This window comes from Mercenaria mercenaria, unplaced genomic scaffold (assembly GCF_021730395.1).
Source record: "Mercenaria mercenaria strain notata unplaced genomic scaffold, MADL_Memer_1 contig_3321, whole genome shotgun sequence".
Taxonomy (NCBI): domain Eukaryota; kingdom Metazoa; phylum Mollusca; class Bivalvia; order Venerida; family Veneridae; genus Mercenaria; species Mercenaria mercenaria.
Genome location: NW_026461448.1, coordinates 44,865 through 68,603, shown reverse-complemented (window position 1 = coordinate 68,603; position 23,739 = coordinate 44,865). Strand labels below are relative to the sequence as shown.

Sequence of the window (23,739 nt, the reverse complement as noted above, 5' to 3'; positions counted from 1 at the left end):
CAAACCGTTCAAAACTTGTCATGATAATTTTTCTGTAAAACCCTTTAAAATATATGCTATAAATCTTCTCTGATCATCTTTGCAAAAATATGGGTGATATTAGAAAAATATTTTATTATTACCAGTCTACGTCTGCTATTGTCTTTTAATGATTCATAAGTCATTGTCAGTGTTTTGTAGAGGTTCTTTGCATAATCTAATACTTGCTTGTAATCCTACACGTTCTTGTAAATAGAATTTTAACATCCGAGCAAACGAGCAATTTTTGATGTTTTTTTTTTCAGACTGTTATGCCCTACTTATGACCAATTTTAAGGAGAATTCTCTTGGACAATAGGAAATAGATTCACAATTTTTTCGTACTTTTCTGTCACAAAATTTGCAATTACCAAGAAGTCATTTTTATCGACGTCTCGAGAGAAAAACCAATATACAAAGAGAGTACCATTATTCAAATTTTACTTACTTCCCTTTAACCGTTAATACCATCACCACACAAATGTCATTGTATTACATCTAAATTACATTTTGTTTTAACTGTTCAGCTTTTGCTCCTGTATCACTGTTGTCACACTACAGTCAGTTTAGTATGGCTGGTATATATTAGCATCAGTCTCTGGTGCACCCTGCCTCACTCTTAATCAGCTTCATGTTCCAAAGTTATAGGACAGTGTAAACAGATGTACAGAGAGAGTATGTAACATCTTATTTCATTTACTTCCCTTTAACTGTATATCAAATACGCATTTACATTTGGCACCTCTTCAAAATATCTGAAAACATAATAGATAAGAAAACACAAGCGCATGCAAAGATAGAATTTACTCGATTTGATAAAAATTCAATTTTCAATCCACAAGCATTAAAACCATTAAGACCGATAACGAAAGAGACAGCTGTTTTGTATATCTATTAAAAATATGGGGCCTCCGAGTTGTTAAGTTGTCTTTGTATCACTTTCTCGGGATGGGCATATGTTCTCCGTGACTATTTGATAAACGAAAATGTGCCTGAAATCATTAGTCCTCCACCTCTGATTCATGTGGGGAAGGTGGCAGTTACTTACGGAGAACAATTTCGTACTGGTACAGAATCCAGGAACACTGGTTAGGTAACTGCCCGCCGTTACATAACTGAAATACTAAACCGAAAACAAAAATCCAGCAAAACAAAACAGAACAAACATTTTAAAATAAATTTATGTATCCGTCTACTCACTTTTCATTGTTTTTGTTTTTGTTTTTTTGTTTATCGTACCTGGACATCGAGAAAGCATGCGTCATAACCAAATTCTGCTCCTTTCATTATCCTTGCCATAGCTCAGTGAAGCGCAAAAGATTCAAATGTCATTTCCGTGTCTGGTTGCTGAGCTGTAAAAGTCGAGGCATTTCAATATTCAATGGTATATATGTATGATATGCTTTCAAATGAACTACTGAGATATATGTGAAACACATATATGATACTTTCACACTGAAAAATATAAAATATGTATTTCACTCTACTCCAGTTAGGACGACTGTAGGGTACTCAGACACCGTCACTCTTTTTCACTCTACTCAAGTTGGGACTATGTAGGGTGCCCCAGTCACCGTCACTCTTTGCAACATTTAAATAATTACAGATCAAAGCGATATAGAAGCCACTGTTTCCTTCGGTTTATGCTTCCGCCTCGCAAGCGCCGCGTATAAAAAGAAACCAAGATAGTATCATTTGATATGGTATGGACCTACCGGTAGTTATGGATCTATCCGTTAACAGTAAAAAGGTCTAGTCTGTACGTCTTCTTGCACTAAATTTGAAGATTCATGTACAGCCCAGAAAAAAAACTGTCACTGTAATACATTGTCAGACAGGTAAACAAATATAACATTTTCTCATTTAGCGCACATGTCGACAGCAGTTAATCTTACTACATTTATAGATGAAACATTATCCGCATCCGCTATGCCCTTGTGAACAGGGACAAGAACGAGCATCCTTTTTACACGCTTACGGAGGTATAATACCTTATTATTTGTAGTGACGAATGTTTTGTATATGTTCTGTATATGTATATTGTATATGTTGTCATTAAAAAGGAAGGAATAAAATATGTTTAAATCAAACTAGTTAGTAATGTGTATAGGCCTTTATGAAGCATTTTGAACCTACAACTGTGGTAGACACCCGAAACCCACATTACAATTTAACTCCAGGGACCAAGATTATCCCGGCAGCGGAGAACCTTTTTTAACTTGCATTGCAAGGTTTGATAATGCTCAAAATGTTGACTTTTACAAATCTGAAGATGAATAAAATGAGCCATTGCAAATAAATATGCAGAATCCCTCGGTCTATGTTAGCGCACTCGCCCAGCGTGCTCGTGCAACAACCAACCCCTCGGAATCCTGCAGAAGTTGTCACACGAAAAACCGTGCCTACAATATTTACTGGTCATATATAAGCCAACATGCGACTGAAAGAAATAAAAGCACACATTAATGTGAAACTGAGCATAATACACTGAATTAATAAATATAAACATCTGAAACAGATAATAAGAGCAGTACAAACTTCTATTATAAAAACTTAATTATAAACATATACTATATTACATAAGAAATAATATACCGTTTAAATAATTATGTTCGTTTAATCAATGCTCTATAGGCGTCTTTGCGTCAGATTTTTTGTAGTAAAATATTTCTCATATTTATATATCTGTCGAAATATAACTTTATTTTATGGAACTCCACCCTTAAACATTTATTTAAAGGGTTTGACATACTGATTTGGAAATATAACTGAACTACAAAACAATGTCAAAAGCATACGAAAAACACTGGGTGGAGAAGAAAACTCACACAGTATCCCCAAACAGGACACGGGGCCTGTACGAAGCATTTGTGGTAGGACACTCACACCCCCACCCCCCCCCCCCACCACCCCCATTACAATTCATAATTGTTGTGTTTTGATCTATAGAATAGTCGTATACGGTTTTGATATAGATGTCGTAAAAGTCGATATGGGCAAAACAAGCATTTGAAATAACAGACAGCTAAACAATTTCTTTAGTTTTGTCGTGAAATCGGCGCCTAGTGTTCATACCCTTGGCGAAAGATATTTAAGTCTTACTCTGTGACAAAAACATCTCCATAATGGATACTAATACAAATACATAGATTCATAGTGTTACCAATTATGTGTTTAATTGTTGCGATTGAATTACACAATAAATTTAACAGCAAAAATATCTTACTACACTAATAGATGAAACATTATCCGCATCCGCTACGCCCTTGTAAACAGGGACAAAAAAGAGCTTCCTTATTTACACTCTTAAGGAGGTAGTTTACCTTATTATTTTCAATGACGATTAACGACATGTTTATAACAAAATAAATGAGCCGCGCCATGAACAACCCAACATAGTGCATTTGCGATAGACATGGATCCAGAACAGCCTGCTCATCCGCGCAGTCTGGTCCGGATCCACACTGTTCGCTTTCAAAGCCTATAGCAGTTAGAGAAACCGTTGGCGAACAGCATGAATCCTGACTAGACTGCGCGGATGCGCAGACTGGTCTAGATCCATGCTGGTCGCAAATGCACTATGTTGATTTTCCCTTGGCGCGGATGCGCAGACTGGTCTAGATCCATGCTGGTCGCAAATGCACTATGTTGATTTTCCCTTGGCGCGGCATAAAATCAATGTGTTTGTATATTTATTTTTCTTAATATAATGTTTCTGATATAATGGTTAATGGTTTAATACTGCAATACGATTAGATGAATAAATTACCGCAGAAACGCTACTAAGCATCGTCATCGACGTCTTGACGTCACGTGTCAGTTACCGCGCATGATTAATAGCTTTTATCTTAAATGTGTTAATTCTTAGCATTTTTTTATGTTTTAACTACTTTTGAACGGCCTTTATTTGCCGAAATATTTTTGGGTCATGATTAATATTTTGCGGATTATAAGTAGTTTAACTGCAAAGTTATGCGGAATGTAAGAAAATGGATGCTGGTAACTGATGTTATTGGAATTATAGCAGGGTGAAAGGTTACTTATTACTGTCATTCTTATATTATATTGGGTAGTTTGTAATATCATTTTTTCCGTTTCCATTGATAATTTGGTACTTATAAAAATAATTAATTATGTTTTATAATTATTCAAATTTCAGTAGAAAGTAGTGATTTCTTAAATTAAATTAATGTTACCATGTAAACGAGTTTCGTAACCTATATACATTGTATTTAAATGCAGAATTCAAAGGCGTTGACGTTGGTCTATTTAAGGAACACAGCTTTAGCTTTTCTATCTGCATATCGATACACTTGGAATGTTTTGTATATATTCTGTATATGTAAATTGTATATGTTGTCATTAAAAGGGAAGGAATAAAATATGTTTAAATCAAACTAGTTCGTAATATGTATAGGCCGGTATGAAGCATTTTGAACCTACCACTGTGGTAGACACCCGAAACCCCTATTACAATTTAACTCCAGGGACCCATATTATACCGGCGGCGGGGAACCTTTAACTTGCTTTGCAAGGTTTGATGATGGTCAAAATGTTGACTTTTACAAATCTGAAGATGAATAAAATGAGCCGTTGCAAATAAATATGCAGAATCCCTCGGTCTATGTTGGAATATCCCTCTGAATTCTGCAGAAGTTGTCCCACGAAAAACCGTGCCTATAATATTTACTGGTCATATAAAAGCCAACAAGCGATACTGAAAGAAATAAAAACACACATTAATGTGAAACTGAGCATGATACACTGATTTAATAAATGTAAACAACTGAAACAGACAATAAGAGAAGTACAAACTTCTGCTATAAAAACTTCATTATAAATATATACTGTATAACATAAGAAATAATATACTGTTTAAATAATTATTTGCAAATATAACTGAACTACAAAACAATGGCAAAAGCATACGAAAAACACTGGTTGGAGAAGAAAACTCGCACAGTATCCCCAAACAGGGCACGGAGCCTGTACGAAGCATTTGTGGTTGGATACCCGCCCCCGCCCCCCCCCCACCCCTCCCATTACAATTCATTGTTTTGATCTAAAGAATAGTCGTATACGGTTTTGATATAGATGTAAAATTTGATATGGGCAAACTTAAGCATTTGAAATAATAGACAGCTAAACAATTTCTTTAGTTTTGTCGTGAAATCGGCGGCTGGTGTTCATACCCGTGATGAAAGGTATTTCAGTCTTACTCTGTGACAAAAAATCTCTGTAATGAATACTTATACAAATATATAGATTCAAAGTGTTACCAATTATGTGTTTAATTGTTGCGATTGAATTACACAATAAATTTAACTAAGGCGCATAAGTCATCTGAGAGTATTTATCGTATCCATAGCTTTTCGAAGAAGACACAGCTTTTCAAAGAAAACAGATAATAGTTAGTGGAAAACATCTATATTTTTATGGTCAATTGAAAATATCACATCCTTGTCAACAGTGTCATTTTAAAGGACAATATCGCTTGAATAAAAGCTGGATACGATCCGATTTCATTATTCATAGTAACCATGAATTTCTCTGAAGACGTAAGTTTCGATGAAATCAAGATAACCGAATTACCTGGATCTTAAACATAAGTAGAAATAAAAAAAAACACTAACATTAAATGAGATCTCTGATTTAAACTGATATATGTTTTGACAACCACAATGCATTGTTATGCTAATAGCCAAGGCCCATAAAGAGATCATTTTACAATTATACAATAAACTACTATAAACATAAATATCAGGATGATGAGGATAAAATATTAAATGTAAGTTGAAACTTGATTTTTTTCAATGTCTACCTGAGCACGAAGGTATATTTCAATCATTAAAGTGGGTATCTGAAATTGGCCTACGTACTAGAAATGCATAATATGCATACATAGCCAAATTTTTTTACGACATTTTCAGCGTTGGAGCACATTAACATATTAAACTGATGCAAATTGTTTCAAAATATTTCTTAAGTATACATTGTTGTTTAAAACATAGCAGCTTTAGGATAACTAATTAAAAATACAGTGGTACTCGGTCTGTATAGCAGAGTTATATATTTTGCAAATTTTGTCTTCTTTCAAAGTAGTTTTATATCAGCCTCCCTCTATTTTCAGGTTGTGAGGGAAAGAGTTTAGTTTATGAAACAATTTCTTAAATTCAATTAATTTAAATATGACTCCTGGATAAAATGAAACTTATACTGACGGTACCAATACAGTTTTGAGCTATCTGTAATTGTCCCTTATTCATCCTTTAATCTTTGTACAAATTATCACATAAATATATTTTCTTGATTTATAATAATGATTATAATAATAAGACTTTTATCTTCATTTTAAATGTAGCTTTCTGAAAAACAAAAACATCCGAGTACAATTTACACTATCACATAACCTAACTAATAGCACATTCATCCTTATTAATATCACATTCATTCTTAGACAAATACCCCTAAAAATAGATATTGCCATTAAGTATCCATTTATACGATTTTCATTTTGGCAATCTGTAAGGTACAATAATCAAATACATGTATATCATAATGGCATAGTTATAATTCAGCTTATATAAACAAAGAGATTATTTAGGCAGTCAACTGCAAGATATACTTTTTATATTTCCTTTTAAAATATGATATATAAGATACATTAATTAATAATACATGTTTCTAACTGTGTCAATTCTTTCCTGGCGGAGGCCATATAGCACATTCATATAGACACCGCCTGCATCATTCCTGATCTTATCAACAGAGAAGATGGCACTTGTTCCATTGCAACGAATGAGGCTTTTTCTCATCAAGTAAGAAAGACTGCAGGCTATCCTAAAATGGATAAAAGTCGCGGATGCTAAGGGTGCCCTAAATACAATCGTCCTGTTACCGCCCTGTCATCGCCTTGCCACCGCAAGACTTAAAAGATGTCGGTCCAGTTTTCTGTAAATGCTGTACGGGCGTCGCCCAGTCCCTGTTCGGTTTCAGTCCGATTTGAAAACTGTCCGCCCGGCATGTCGACTAGAGTGCATGTGACATCTCAAGATATCTTTGTACTTATATAGCTTTTTCAAAGAAAAACACTGACACTTACTGGAAAACATCTATACGTTCATGGAAAATTTTGAAATATCACATCCTTGTTAAAAATGTTTTATGCGTATACATTTCACAATTGTTAAACTTAACATGCATTATATTTGTCCGTTTTAAAGGACAATAACCTTGAGTACAAAACCGAATATATTTTCATTCTTCCTAGAAACCATGCATTTCCATGAAGACATAGATTACGATGAATTGAAGGTGTCCTAAATAACTGAAAAGTATTATGTTATTCAAAATTCTAAGAGAAGGATGAAAATAAGACAAAACCTTTTCTTCGAAGAATATATACATCCTTTCTATGTAGACTAGATTTTAAAAAGATAAGAAATTATTTTCTGTCGGCTTACCGTTCACCAGCACGTCGAAGTGGGGATAAATTTATTTTTCTGGTATAAAATATAGCCAAGAATAAATCTTACTTATGTACCTTTAGTTGTTTACATCATACATTTTAATAGAAGCTTGAAGCTTATTGAAGCGCTCTTTAGTCTAGTTCCAGCTTGATCTCAGATTTCTACTGGTTAAATAAAGAAATATCCTTTATTTCATACAAAAGGTTCATACAAAAGGATAATGAACTTTAAAATTTTATCAAAAGAGGTTATAATTCGAAAATTGTTCAGCACAGTGCATGTTTGGTGATTGACCCCTCTACATTTATTCAATACACTTTTCTATTTGATAGTGCTATGACTAATAAAGTGTAAGACTCAATGATGCTTTTCTCCAAAATCCTGGAAAAAAAAACGGACGGAGGGAGAGGAATTTTGTCTTGCAGTCGTGCCCTTAAATGTATGGCTCTTGGTGCTCTGACTTCAGACAAGTTTTTGAGTAAATTGGTGTAATTTTACCTTAGATTGTCCCTATTTTTATATTTTACTTAATATGATCTGGTATTTTGTCACTAATGTTAGAGCCGTTCTCAGCGTGGAGTTATTTTATTTACACTGTCTTGTCTAACTTGTTAAAAAATAGGGTAACTGCGAGGATGGCATTCCTAAATGTGTTTAAATCCCAGATTTCCTTTTTATAGGTTACCGACCGTTCAATAGCTTTGCCACTAATTTCAACTTGTTTTCAGTCCGTCTCGTACTTTCTGTTGTATATGTTGTCTTGTGTGTTGTTAGCGTGTCTTTCCTCTTTATTCACGCAACCCTCTTTACCCCCACCGCACCATCCCACCCCTTTCCCCAGCATTTATGCTCCCTTGCATTTGCTGTCTCTATCTTTTAACAACAACAAGTAACCTTGCTAACCATAATTTTCACTGCCGTTCGTCCTTGTTTTTCCTGCTTATGTGTGTGAGTATGTGACTTTATACGTGTTTGTTATGGGCGATGCCCATGTATTTTTTTTTTACTTTTCTGTCCGTTTATCTGTATATGTGTGTGTATGCGCGCATGCGTGCGTGAGTGCGTGCGTGTGTGTACGCGCGTCGCTCGTGCGTGCGTGCGTGCTTTAGTGTTTGTGTGTGTATGTGTTTTTGTACGTGCGTGTCTGCGACGTTGTAGGAAAACTGCGTTTAAGGAACATGCCATTCCCTTTTGAATATTCATCCCTACTCACGTTCCCATTACATCTGACCCTATTATCTACCCCTTACCACCCCAGCCCCATTTTCTGTATCTTGCCTATATTTATAAAGTACTTGTTGGATTTTTGAAGCAACCCGTCTACAATATTTTTCCATTACAGCTTATTTTTGTTGTGGGCCTACTTTGCGATGACTCTATGGCTGTGTTTGGGTTGCTCTGTGCTTCTGGGAACTCTACCCTTTTATTTTATCTTTTGAATGTATGCTTACAGATTTTACAAATATTTCAAAACTTGATAATAATCGCTGTTGTAATATACATTACTGCTTTAAGTTTCAGAAAGAGAACGCGTATTGGTCGGCAGAAATTCTCGACTAGATAACGCTTAAATAATTGAGAAGCTACAGATGTTCTATTGCAATGATGTGTTACTATGTTCATTGCCATATAAATTGTAAATGAAACAAATGACGTGCTAAACAAAGTAACAGACATAATTCCTTTTTGCCCACTTACTACATACTACGTTTCGTGAGGATATCTCGAGTAATTTTGTTTGCATTTTCTTGATAGACGTAGTGGCAGGGAGGCCTTAAGTCCCGCATGTTTACACAGGACTAAAATTCAAATTTAAAAGAACGGGGATAGTTTGAAATGTGTGATCTTAAGTTATGAGTTATGAAATAATTATTAATATTATATTATTCAATAATATCTATTCAATGATCATTCCTAAACTAAATTAAATTTGATTTCTACATATTAACCATGTCGTAACTTCAATTTACATTTTGCAATATTTCTAAATAAAAAAAATAAATTATTGATAAATTGTCATAATGAGTGTAATCTGCACCAAAAGAAAAGATGGGCCGGAGCTTCAACATTAGCAGATGAAGACTGACTTGTGAAAACGATGTATGATTACACGGGTGGGAATTTTTTATTTCATGTTACAGTTAATATGTGCGGATGAGAGTATCCGGACCTTGAGTTACATATTGACGGGAACTCACAGTTACAATTGAGCCAGATATATCCATCCGCACCTAAACTCGGTGAAATAGTCTATATTCTGGTAAAAAAAATATAAACGTTCTAGAGAGCTTATACAAGGAATGGAATTTCCGCAGAAAAAATATATAAGTTGTATAAGACTATGAACGAGTATTCTGCAATGGCATGAGCACAATGACAACAGTCAGCACTGTTGTCTTTCTTAAGGTGTATTTTGACAATGGATAGGTTTATATTTATAACAATTCAAAATGATGGTATGGAATAAGCAAAGTGAGTTTTCTTTAAAAACTTGCTAAATTTACATCGAATACAATAAAAATTGTTTAATAAAAATATGCAGGACTACCTTAATCACTTTTGTTCTTTTAACTGTTCTATCAGACCTGATAACACATTAACTTTTCTTCGTGTGAGAATGATTCTGGTTTCTTAGTACAGTTATCGTAATACCAATAGAAAGTTAGGTCATATGGTAATTTTCTAGCTTTTAATTGTGGCATAATTCAATGCCCAGGTAGGCTTGAATAGAGCCACAGACATTACGTGAGCAAATTCGATGGCTTTCTACATGAATGAATTCTACACCCTTAGCCAGGTTTAGTTTCGAACCCACAGCGATGACCTGCAAGTGATTCGATGTGAGCTACCGTAACCACTCCGCGGCCCATACACAGCCTCCTAGAACGTAAATATTAGAACAACCGCATCGAATGAAAACAGAAGAGGTTACACTTTGCGCATGTAAAATCTTTTGTTTTGTTTTCAATAGCTTTTAAAACTGTTCTAAAATGTAAAATATAATGTAAACTATTAAATTTCATTGGTTGTACCTGTTTGCAACAAAGTGTCAATATTTCAGAAAAGAGGTTTGACTATCGCGTAAATGTGCGCCGATTGGTGAGTTTAACAATTCAGCAGTAAACGTAAAGTGTGTAATTTAAGGAAGTTGCGTACTGTGTGATAAGAGCTCTAAATGTTTGGAATAAAACACTCCTGAAGCAAAAACTATTGGTAAGTGATACAATTTTTCTTTTTTACAAACTTAGATAAGATTTGATACTTTCTGTGTTTTACAATTTCAACTTCTACTGCTATATACATATTGATAGTATATGTTAGTGTAAAGAACACCAACGATGGTAATAGAATCTATTTAAATTGTCTAAATTTCTTGATTAAACTGAAAAAAGCTTCGAAATTGTCATTTTGCTTAATTTTAATCAATGGATCTTACATTAATGTCATAGTACAGTTTAGTTTAACAGTATTTTATTGTATTTGTTATTAGACATATAAACAATAATATGAACACAAAAGTAACATATACAAATGGATTGGGCCATGAGTTATATCAACATTAGCAAATCTGTCAAATGTCATAAAAGTGACATTAGACAGAGTTTTAGAAATTTAAAAACGATCCTGCTGTCATCGTCATAAAAAATAAATAAATATATCACACGTGTTACATATATATTTTAATATTATTTGCTTATGGAAGTGTGTTGTAACGTACTAGGACTTATTTTACTGAAGAAAGTTGTAAGACTGCAAAGGCAGTAAACTCATTCAAATTCGGCTTGCATTAATAACTGTTACGAGATTTTAACTTAAGTACAAGTAAAGGATTTGTCTCTGATTTCTTCTGAATATTTTGACATTACCATATCAAGTTGAGCCAAATTACGGAATTTATATGACGACAGATTTGGAGTTAAGTAAGGCTAAGCTTGCTTTTCCAACGTCTTTCATCAAATTTTGTTAAAGCTATGTAAGAAAACATACTTTGGTATGTAGTTGATGCAGTAGCGCTAACTATCCCGATATTAGGTAAGACTACTTTTAGCCGAGTTATCATATCGAGCTAAGTTTTAGTTCCTGGTTTTGTTTAATTCATATTTTAGTAAGAATAGTGAAGGGGTGTAGTTGCAAACACGTTCGAGAAGTCCCGGTCGACTTTCCTTTAGCAGACTGGCGTGGGTTCTTACTCTCTGGATTTGATGGCTACAAATAGGTGGGTCTTGAGTTTTGTAAATACACGCAAAGTACTCTTATAAGACTGTCGTAAGACAAGAATTAGAAAAAAGCCTTTTCTTAATATTATATTTACTAATGTTACCGAAGAAAAGGAACAACTACCTGTAAAAATGTTAGAAATTTAAATGCGTTTTAGGCCCGACACCACGTTTAGTCATGAATGAATAGGACGGATAAATGATTATATATGTCCTATCCCTAGAAAATGTAGGGATATTGAAATACGGGGCGTTAGGCAATTAACTCCCTGAGGCCGAAATGCGACTATAGGCGTTACATTTTCTACCCCAGTAGCGTCGATATCCGACTATACGCGCGTTATCAGGACTCCCCAGGACGGCGATTGACGAGTATAGGCGCGGCACCGAGATCATGCTGATTGTGACATGTACCTGTTAATTTTTGATAATCTTGGCAAAAGCAAAATTATTTTGCATACTGGGTATTATTTCTTAGATGTTATAATTAGTGCTAATTAGTTCCCTTGTTAAAATAACTGTTTGCCATTATGCGGCCATGTAAAGACGAAAGCCACTGTGTTTCGTTCATACTGTACGTATTTCAAAGGAGTAAAATAATGTCGTCTGCCAAAAATCTTTCTTAAAATAAAGAAAATATTCATTATAATACAGCTTCTGACATATCAGTTCCGTCCGCTGATGATTCAGACGATGAAATTCCATTATCAGTTAAATAAATGGTCGGAAAATGTTAAGTTTTAGAAGGCTGAAATATTCGTACACTTACAACGAATACGATACAAACTGAAAAACATGAACACAACAAAACATATTTTATAAAATACAAAAACAACGTGACTACATAAACATATGATTGTAAATTTAATAATCTTTCAAAGGTAAATGTATATATTACAACTTATCTGTCTCATCGCGTGTCACAAAACGTTTGTGTACATGTATACATCAAAATTAAACAAAGGCATGATCGATATTCACACAAAAATGGGTGTCAGTTTTCAGTATGCTTTTGTAAATAGTCTTTGTAAATATTGTATTTCTATTCAAAGGAGTTCAATGTCTTTACATGTGAAAAAGTAAGCGAACCAGAAACGTTCAAATATTTTCAACGCAGTAGGTTCGTTAAAATTGTGAATACTTCGAAGTGAAAATATTGAAATAGGATATAAAAATATTTTTTGAAACTTCGAAGATTTTGTAAGTTTATTTTAATTTATTTTAATCACCAATGATTCCCTGCATGATTTCAATTGACTGCATGCGAGTGAGATTGTAATAAGATCAGAAAATGTTCTTCGACGTTAGGTGGTAATTCTTATCTCGCCGCAGCAGATATATTACGATATCGGCCTCAGGGAGTTAACATAGGAAATACATATTAAGAACAACACATAGACTACTTAATACCGATACAAAAATAAATACATAACTGGTCATGTAACAATATGATTCTGATTCAACTTTTAAATTAATAGAACTTGTAACTGTAAGGTAAAGTTTAACACTTTATTTGTTGGTTCTCGTTGACGGATATTAGCCAATGTTTTGAATTTCTGAGAATTTATTTTCTTATCTATGTATTAAGGGTAAACTCTTTACTGCAATATCCAAGTTTTGTTTAAACTTAAGAAACATACTTCTGTGAGATCTAGTTTTGCATTTTGTAAGGTAGATTGTTCTACATGATAATTTGACATTAAATCTAAAACCAAACTTTTAAAGTGATACAGGAAGCGTAACACCATGTTATGCGTAATTATTGTATTATGTAATTTGTAGAGAATTTTGTGTGTTGTCTTAAATACTACATTTGGTTGAACTGTGAGTCAGGAGAGAGATGTGGAGGTATTATGAATACTACAAAATATCATTGAAAATTGAAAAGAAAATATTTGATTCTTTATTCCAAACTGGAACTCCAGGTGCGTAACTTCACGCATTGAACAACATATTAATTAAGGTCAACTACTTTTGAGATACGTGCGACACAAACATTTCGATCCTTAATGCATATTTTAACTAAAATTAAGGGTAATAAGTCTGGCTGAGCGAATTCCCCTTCCCCCCTCCCCCTAAAATACCTAAAAACAGCTTAACATGCTGCATAACAAATCTGTGATATTTGATGTATCTAGGTAAAATACCGTAATATATTAGAACAGACGGACACATGCAAGCTACACAAGTAGAAACGATAACAGTGCAGTTGATCTCATTGTTTCATGTGGAACATCCATTTTGAATTTGACTAAAAAATATCATTTTTTGTCAATTAAATGTAAATTCAAACAAAACATATTTTAATCATAAAATATCTATGAAACAACTACTGCCGTAGAGCCGCCTACTTTGCATGCGAAAATGGCTTGTCAGTCTTTTCTGTTTACGGACGTTAATTTCCCGCTCTTTGTTTAGATACGCTACTTTTTGAAAAAGTGCTACAAAGGAAGTATTTCGTTTCGTTTTATTTATTCTTTAATTTGTACAATACATTAAGCAAGAAAAATAGTGGACCACTGGTTGAAGACGGATGATAAGATGCGATGCGTGTTATATTACAACATTGTAAAGTGAACATGTCCGGAAGTATATTATTATTTTTCATTACTATTTGTTGTTGCTGTTATTGTTGGGTTTAACGTCTCACGGACATAATTATTGGTCATGTGGTGACCTTCTAGCTCTTTATGGTGGATGAAGATCCCAAGGTATCCCTCCGGACATTATTTCCTAACTGGCGGGTACCTGGGTAGAATAAAAAAAAACGTCCGTAACCCAGCTGGATGGCGGTCTCACGTGAAGAATTCTACGCCCCAAGTAAGGCTCTAACCCACATCGGTGAGGGTCAAATGATTTGAAATCAGTGGCCTTAGCCATTCGAGCACGGAGTTATTATTGTCCACAAATTCCTTATTTACAGATATAAAGATAAACGACAAAAGCTCAGAACTAGTCTAGTCTATTTCATTAAAATAATTATGAAAACAATCAAAACTTATTATTCATTATCATAAATTCAAACTGAAGTTGAAGTATTTCAAATGTTAACCTATGTATACCGTTAAGTGGGGATTTGTGTGGTATGTAGCAGATCACGTCGTGCATGTGAAATTGACTGTTGTTTAGCGGAGTTATGATACCTTGATAATTTTAGTCTTCGATTTACTCGGCCTACACTTTTGTTTACTCGTTTTACATTTCTTAAAAATTATATTGATAATAGGATTGTTATAATTGCAAATGTATCAGGTCTAGAAACATATATTTTCGAGAAGTTCCCGCAGACCTGTCTTTAGCAGTCAAGTGGTGCATAGAAGTGTATGTTTCCCATTTCTGGATAAATCCTCTTTCATCTTTTATATGATTCTGATTAAACGCGATATGATTTACAGTTTTTAGGTGCACCCCCGACCCCATTTCGCCCCTTACCATTTCCTTCCCCTTTATCAATATTTAGCTTATATTAATATGTACATGTTGGATGTTTGAAGCAACACGTCTGAAATATTTTTCCATTACAGCTTCTTTTTGTTGTGGGCCTACTATGTAAATGCGTGGCTCTGGGGCTGTGTTTTTGGTGTTCTGTGCTTCCGAGAAATCTACCCTTACCTATTATTTTTTGCATATTATTCGTTGGTTCCTGTTTACAGATATTGTCCGAGATTTTGAATTTTGTTCGTATGTTTAAACGTCTTCTTCATGTTACATCCAATGTTGGTTAATCGTTGAAACAAAACCAATTAGCTCTAATGTTGCATTATTTATGTAGGTTGTTCCAAATGAAGATTTGATTGTCTAATATCACAACAGACGTCTAATTGGGTGTGAATCATGACATTGCAGTTTTAAACATAACATAACGATCGACATATTCATTTTATGTTTCAGTGAAAAATAATGTCTCCAAAAATACTGTCAATCTTTTCGATACAATATAAAATCTAAACAAACTGTTTCAAGTGTCATAAAATGTGAAGAAATAAGTTTTGAAGAAAGAAAAATCGTAGAAATGGAGAAAAGCATACAAAGACGATTCTTTATTTGTTCTTTGTCTCTGTGTGATGTTGTGTTATAGGACATCCTTAAGAAAAAAAAATGACACTTTGCTTAGGAATATGCAATAAAACAATAGAACAAATTTTTTTTTACATGCATCCTAGATATTTTGTCTTTATGTTGTATTTAATGCGCAATCGGTGTTTACGTTTGTTACTGACGTAGAACAGCCGATCTTCAGTAGCTGTCTCGCTACAGTTTTGTGTTTTGTAAACAGCATGACGTTAGGTTGGAATTCCTTAATATATTGTTAAAACCTACGTAAGTATTAATTTAAAAACAAGTTTAATGTAAAATTAATTGCTTCAGGTTTTGCAAATTTATAAACTTTAACCGCCGCTTCGAAGTTTTCCTCATATCGTCTTTCATCAAATAAAACGTACTATCATTTGTTATAATCTTGTATAAAAATATTTAGGATGTTCATTCTTTGTCTATCTTACTACTTGAGGCTATTGCGCATTACTTTACCTTCTTTTCATAACAATTTTCCGCTTCAAAAGTTTTGGGTTTTCGTTGAAAAATAAGATACGATGGTGACATGTATGATACGTTACATAATGTGCATAACATTAAATAAACCTTGGTGTAAAATTAAACTGCTATTAATGCATTTTTCACTATTAGATAACATAGTTATGTATACATTGTCTTATTGTATAGAATGACCAACACAGTATTCTTACTATAAGTATATGTTTATTATGAGTGCCCCTTAACAACTACTGAAGCAACATCCCAAGCTGGGTGTGTATAAAATATACGCATGGGCTGTGAGTATACTACATTATCTACATAATGATACATCTCCCCTTTTGGCAAAAAACAAGGAATACAATTTCTGAAAGCTAAAATAAAATAAATCAAAATACTCCAAATTTACTATAACGTAAAATTTCTTTCATAAAGTCTGTTTCTCCATGAATGGCATATTTTTGCTATCAACACTTAATTATCTCTGTTCACTGTTTACATAGCACGCGTGTTCCGCTATCTGATGTTATCATATTACATTGTTTCATTTAATCTTGTCGGAGGTTTAACTGCTCTGCCAGATTTACTCATATATGTTTTTTCACATGCTTCACTATCTGACCTTTTATTGCTTTTATCAGAGAATTGTGAAATACAGTCAGAATTTTCTTGAGGCGCCGAAAGGTTGTTATTTTCCATATTTTGCATGTCAACATCAGGTATGCACTCTTTTGATTCATTGGTTTGTAACAAATGCCTCCTATTGCGACGATATGTATTACCGTCAGATGTTTTAACAGAGTATGACCTATCATGATGTTTTGCACTACTACTGCCGGACTCCAATTTTTATTTGCTTGCTGAATTCGTGCCGAATCTCCTATTTCTGGTGGTAAATGCTTGGCTGTCATATCATAATACACTTTCTCTCTTTCCTTGTTTGCTGACAATTTCTCACGAATGACCTTACGTGAGATTTACCGGGGAAGTAATTGTGACTTAGCAACTGGCAACACTGACCTAATTTGACGTTTGAACATGATTTCACTGGGTGAAAAACTTATTTTAAGTTTTGTAACCCTAAATTCTTGTATTCCTATCATTGGGTCGGTGCCTGATGCCCTGGCCTTTGTGAAAATGCGCATGCAAATTTTCACGTACGCTTCCGCAAAACCATTACCGGAGCTGTGGTAAGGACTTGTGGTCTGGTGTGTAAAATCCCAGAGCTTTGCAAAGTTTGCAAACTCATGAGATGCATAGCATGGCCCATTATCAGATACTACAATTTCTGGTATGCCAAATCTAGCAAATATGCCCTTGAGCCTACTTAGGCAGCTCTTTGACCTCAAAGTTATGTGAATAATGGTGAGCGACTATCAAAAAGTCTTTGCCATTGAACTCAAATAGGTCTGTGCCAACAACCTGCCATGGGTATTCTGGAACCTGGGTGTAGACGAGCGGTTCTTTATGCTTTGAGTCTCTGTGTTGCAAACATACAGGACATTTCAGAACGAGATCTCTAATTTCCTGGGTGAATCTAGGCCAGAAAACAATATCACTTGCTCTACTTATTGTTTTCTCTATTCCCATATGACTTGAAGAATGTAGATTTGACAACAATTCTGCTCTTAGGGATTTAGGAATAACAACTTTGTGACCCTCATGATTACCCCATCCATGACGGTAAGCTCATCCCTGTAATTCCAGAAATCTAGCAGTTCTGACTTGCAATGATTTCTTTCATCAGGCCAACCTTGAATAATGACTTGCTTCAGAGAAAAAAGTTGTTCGTCCCTGTCAGTATTGACCTTGACTTCTTGTAATTTCCTGTCACTTACCGGTAAGCTTCTTTTGACCATATTAACTTGGACTTCTACAGTTTCTGTCAGGGACGGATCTGTATCCTTGACCGGGAATCTAGACAAAGTATCGGGTAAAGGAATCTGAGTTTCCTGCCTATAAGTGACATCTATATTATACTGTGAAATGCTTAAGAGCAGCCGCTGTAACCTAACAGGTGCAGCAAATAAGGGTTTCTTACATATAGCTATCAATGGTAAGTGGTCCGTAACTACTTTGACTTTTTCCCCATACACCCACTGGTGGAATTTCTTCAAGCCATATACCAGTCCAAGACACTCTAACTCAATCATATCATAGTTCATTTGGCTTGGCATAAGACTTTTACTGGCATAACCTATAGGTCTTCCTTCTTGAAGGAGTGTGGTCCCAAGTCCTAACCTACTTGCATCGGTCTGCAACTCTAAGGGTTTGACCAGGTCATAGAAAGAAAGGACAGGAGCTTGCGTTATGATATCGATCATCTGATCATAAGCTGCTGCTGTGATTCACCCCAGAGAAATTCTACATCTTTCGCCAATAATTCTCGTAAGGGCAAAGTGACCTCAGATAGCCTAGGTGCATATCTAGCGAGATACTGACTCATGCCAAGTACCGTTTCGAGTTGTGACCTGTTTTCCGGGATAGGCATTTCTCGAATTGCAGACACCTTGTCTGGATCTGGGCTAAGACCTTGTTTAGATATCACATGACCGAAATAATTAATCTGGGACTGCCCAACCTCAAGCTTATCTGGATTAGGGCGTATACCTTGTTCTAGTGACCTTTGGAGCACTGCTCACAAATTCGCATCATGCTCCTCCCTTGTTTTGCCATATACTAAAATATCGTCTACTATGGCAGCTACCTCTGGGAGACCCTCAAATATTTCGTCTATTTTCTTTTCGAACAGATCCATGGCAGACGCAATACCCATTGGAAGCCTCAGATATCTGTACTCCCAAATATGGTATTGAATGTAGTCAACATGGAAGACTTCTCTGTCAAATGCATGGCCCAGTAACCTGACCTAGCGTCTAATTTTGTAAATAATGTAGCACCGTTTTGCTAGGGAAGTATGGCATCCAGTGTTTTCGTCGGATGATAAGGACGTTGAATGTTTCTGTTCAAGTCACCCGGATCAAGTACTATTCGCAAGTCACCTGACTTTTTCTGTACTGCCACCATTGAATTGACCCACTCAGTAGGCTCACTTACTTTTGTAATGACCCCCAATTTCTCCATCTTATCTAGCACCTTTTTGCATTTATCTCGTAACGCAACAGGAATCCTACGTGAAGGATGAACAACAGGTTTAGCATCATGTTTCAGATAAATAGAACATTGCCCTGGAATAGAGTCAATGCCCTTAAACACCTGGGAATATTCATTCAGTACTGTTGTTTTTTTTAAGCGGGGAGGATACATAATTGGAAGTGACAGCATGTGCGAGTTTAACTAGGCCAAAATCTATGGAAGTCTGGAAACCAAACAAGGGTGGTGACTGGGTGTCTACTACATGAAATTCTACATATTTGGCCTGTGCAGAAGGTTCATGGGTACACTGCAGGGTAATGGAACCTAGACATACTAAAGGGTTGCCATTATAACCTGTGAGCTTCGTTACAGAGGAACAGAGTGCGGTTTTTACACCTAGTTGTTGCAATGCAAAATGAGGTAAAATATTCACCTGTGCGCCAGTGTCTATCTTGAAAGAAATTTGTTTCCCAAGAGGTCCAGTTTTAATATGCACAAATGCCTGATTGAACATCTTGTCCACAGCACTAATTACTGTTTCAATGTAAATATCCTCAGATGAATCATCAGCCCTCACTTCATTGACACGTTTACTCCTGCACACCCTCGCGTAGTGATTCCATTTTTTACAGTTTCGGCATTGCACTCCCTTCGCCCTACACTGTTTTTCCCCATGGAATTGACCACAGTTTTGGCACGATTTGTGCGCGACATCGGGCTTGTTTTCCGTTAATTTCCGCGACCCACCTTTGCACTTTATATCTCGTTTTCTCGATTCCTCTTTTTTGTGAGTAGTTTTACGTACAAAGTTAATAGAAGACGATTTTTGTATGTTATTCATTTGCTCTTGTGCATATTCAACAGCTTTCGCCAAGGTTAGTTTCTCACCTACTGTCGAAAGGTTCTCTCTAATTTTGGACGACTTTACACCGAACACAATTCGATCTCTAATCAAATCTTCCTTGTAGGCTTCGCCATAAGAACAGCCACTTGCAAGTATCTTAAGTCGTGTGATGAATTGTTCCATGGTATTTTCACCTTGCACTTCATTATTAAACTTGAACCGCGCAAATACTGGGTTTGATTTCGGCTGAACGTGTTTTTCAAATGCGTCGGCGGTAGCATATACTGATTTTTTCTGATCAGCTGTCAACACTAAAGTTTTATAAATTTCTCTTCCTTTTTGTCCCATCCATAGGAGCAAGTATGTAATTTGTACTGGTTCATCTTTCCCCTTTAACGGACCCTGGAAAATCAATTCCGCGTGACCTCTAAAGGTTTTGAATGTTTCCAACAAACCCGGACTGTCCCAGTCCATTGTAGGCGTTGGTACACCGGTTAAATCCATTATTTAGATCCGATACACTATATGCACTGTATGCACAATGATTGTTAATAATCCTGACAAATGCGGATGTATTAAAATTGTTAATTTTCTGACACCATGTCTTATTGTAAAGAAATACCAACACAGTATTCTTACTATAAGTATATGTTTATTATATGAGTGCGCCTTAACAACTACTGAAGCAACATTCCAAACTGGGTGTGTATAAAATATACGCATGCGCTGTGAGTATACTACATTATCTACATAATGATACATGCATAAGTTGCACGTGTAAATGTTTAGGGTTTTTGATATTTTATGCAACATTAAACCGAGGTACGGTATGGATGTTTTAAACGTTGCATTGTTAAAGAACGAGAGGACAATTATAACATGTATTTAATGTCTCGCGCGACTCTCCTAAAAGGACACTCATTCTTTCAAGAGAGTCCCACAAACAAGTTACAAGTATCAACAGTAAATCAACTGATAGACACAGTGTGTATCATTTACAAAGTTTGCATGATTTGCCGAAAGCAAAAGTAGAACAAGACTTTTCTCAATCGAGCCCAAGTCATTTTGTACAATACAATATCTTTTTAGTGACTAACTTTCCTTGGCCTTATGTAGATATTCAAATGCCGCCGTATCAAAATATAAAGAAACGCAAATGCGCATTTCCTTCGATGTAATCATATCAGGCTAATTTATCCAGTTTCCATGAATTTGATTACCCAGAAAATGTGACGTATTCCAGGGGTTACAACGCTCGATTGGTCAAGTTTGATTTCATACACTTTGTGCTCCAGTGGTCTGGTGGTAACCCGCTTGACTGTTAATCAAGAGGTCCAGGGTTCGAATCCCTGTTCTGGCACTGGAATTTCCTTAGATGCCATAAATGTCTCCAACTTAAAAAGAGGCCAGTACTGGTTTTTCCCATGAACCTCAGCTTTGTATGTATCCTTCTACATATTGGGCACGTTTAAGAACTAAACTGTTTATTTGCAAAGAACCAGGCTAAATTAGCTGGACAGGCCTCTCTCTCTCTCTCCCTCCCTCTCTCTCTCTCTCTCTCTCTCTCTCTCTCTCTATCTCTCTCTCTATCTCTCTCTGACATATATGTTAAACGTAAAGGCATTCGGTCTCTAGAAACTTTAAACACAGGCATGTATTTTATACTAAAATGAGAGAAATTACTAAATAAAGATACATTTCTGAAATAAATAAAAGTATGCACAGTCTACAAAGAGTTGGTATTGCAACTTATGTCTAAAAGATAACCCAAAAATCGTTTACATATAATACTCTCTCTCAATTACCATTACATATCACACTTACCTGCAAATGTCGTACATAATACACTTCAAAAATTTGTAATAAATATTTTACAGTGATGCTTTTCTGTTTCAACAACGTTATTTTCTCAAGAATGTCCAGCAGCTTCATACCATTTAGATTATAATTGATTTGTTAACAACAAGTTTAATCTCAACTCTACATCCAGTCAAAGTTTAAGGGGTGAGATATATTGGTTTAAACTTATTAACCTCTTTTCCTACTACCTAGTCATAACATTATACAGGGTAATAAGTTAAATGCTTGATTACTTTTAGTACACGGAGATTTGTGGGGATATGGGCCGCCGTGAGAAAAATATTGAGAAATATAGAGACCTATACCACATTGTAAATTGACGTGAGTTATTGTAATTTCCCATGTATCTCTTTCCGGGAAGGCCGCTGGAATACCTTATGACGTCATAAATATGACGGCTAAAGCGAAAATAAGAAAGGCAGATAATGTCTGACTGCTGAATAGTTACAGGTGACAACGACCTTGAAAAATATGTTATAATTGTAAAAACGATATATTTAGTGAAGGTAATGTTAAAGTCTAGCAGATAAACACTTTTATGAAAAAGATGGAATTCATTGTGCTAAAATGAAAAAATTCCATGAATGTCAGAAACTGATAAATGACGTTAGTAAGTGAGCAAATTTCTGTTAAGTGACGCAGTATGTTCGATTACAAATAGAAATAGTCTGATTATCTATCACTTCCATAGTAAAATAGCATGATTATATATATATCTATAAACGCTTGTTATCTGTATGAGTGTGTCAGAGCAGGTTAATTTTCCGACACTGTGGCCAGAACGCAAAATTAATAGAAAAAAAGTTACACGGTGCAATCTTGAGAATGTTGTTTCTAATGCAGAAACAGCTTTAAAACGTAAACTTTTTTTATAGTGCCGATTCTTCTTCTAAAATTGCTAAATCCAGTTAATAATACTTCCCCGTAAACGTTAGTTAAAGACATCTCCTAAAGGAATCATCAGACATTTTCTTTATGTAAGTTTTAGTCCAGCATTCTAGGTGAACTATGATGTCATCATCGTTGAACGCCTACAGTAAATTTACGATTTACATAACTTGATAGTAATAAAACCTTCTCAGTGAGTCCTTCAAATGAACAGGATTAGGTCACTTATCACACCCCTGAAATTCACGTAGATGATCAACATCCTTTATTGCATATACAATCACATCTAGCCCCTTTCAATACTAATTTATTTAACCGTATAACTTCATCTGGAACTGCTATTTAACCCCATGTGAAAAGATAAAATACAACAAACTCTAGGAAAAACATTCGCAGACAGTATAAAATCTTGCAAAATCCTAGAAAGTTCAAAATCCAACAATAACAAGGTTTGCTGTTCAGTCATTTTATATTATTTCTTTACTCTTTATACCTTTTTACCGAATAATCTAATGAATGACGAAGGAACTGCTTAAATTAATGTTTGTGCATTTAATTTCAGTTAAAGCCTTTTCTGCTTGTAAAATTACTTAACATTATTTTCCATGTTAACCTGCTAGACAGTTTGTAAAACTCTATCATTTTCATTGAACACCATTGATATCCTGTAAGGGAATGCAATTTTACGAGAGGTAATTAGTATTCCTAGAGAACTGGTTCTGCATAGCTTGTCGCAGATTGGTTCGTATGTTTAAGAAACGTTATAAACAGTTAGGTGTGGTTACTATATTAACGATAATTCACGCATTCTTGA

The 23,739-nt window shown here is 35.0% G+C and overlaps 1 protein-coding gene and 1 long non-coding RNA gene across 9 annotated transcripts in view; one reads left to right on the top strand and one right to left on the bottom strand.

The window, feature by feature from the left end:
- Positions 1-54: 54 nt before the first annotated feature.
- On the bottom strand, positions 55-1,905 carry LOC128552948 (uncharacterized). The gene is made up of 3 exons (XR_008369211.1): positions 1,734-1,905; positions 1,258-1,370; positions 55-773 (listed from the first exon to the last, which is right to left on the bottom strand). It is a non-coding gene; the product is annotated as an uncharacterized LOC128552948 (long non-coding RNA).
- Positions 1,906-10,638: 8,733 nt separating this feature from the next.
- The window catches only part of LOC128552949 (uncharacterized), a 57,940-nt gene continuing 44,839 nt past the window's right edge, over positions 10,639-23,739 (top strand). For 3 of the 8 annotated variants that reach the window (XM_053534035.1, XM_053534036.1, XM_053534034.1), the window contains exon 1: positions 10,639-10,700. The gene's annotated coding sequence lies outside the window, so the exon portion shown is untranslated. Of the gene's footprint in view, positions 10,701-12,581; positions 12,905-23,739 lie in introns of those variants that run through there. The other 5 variants (XM_053534041.1, XM_053534038.1, XM_053534039.1 and 2 more) reach the window with 3 other exon arrangements.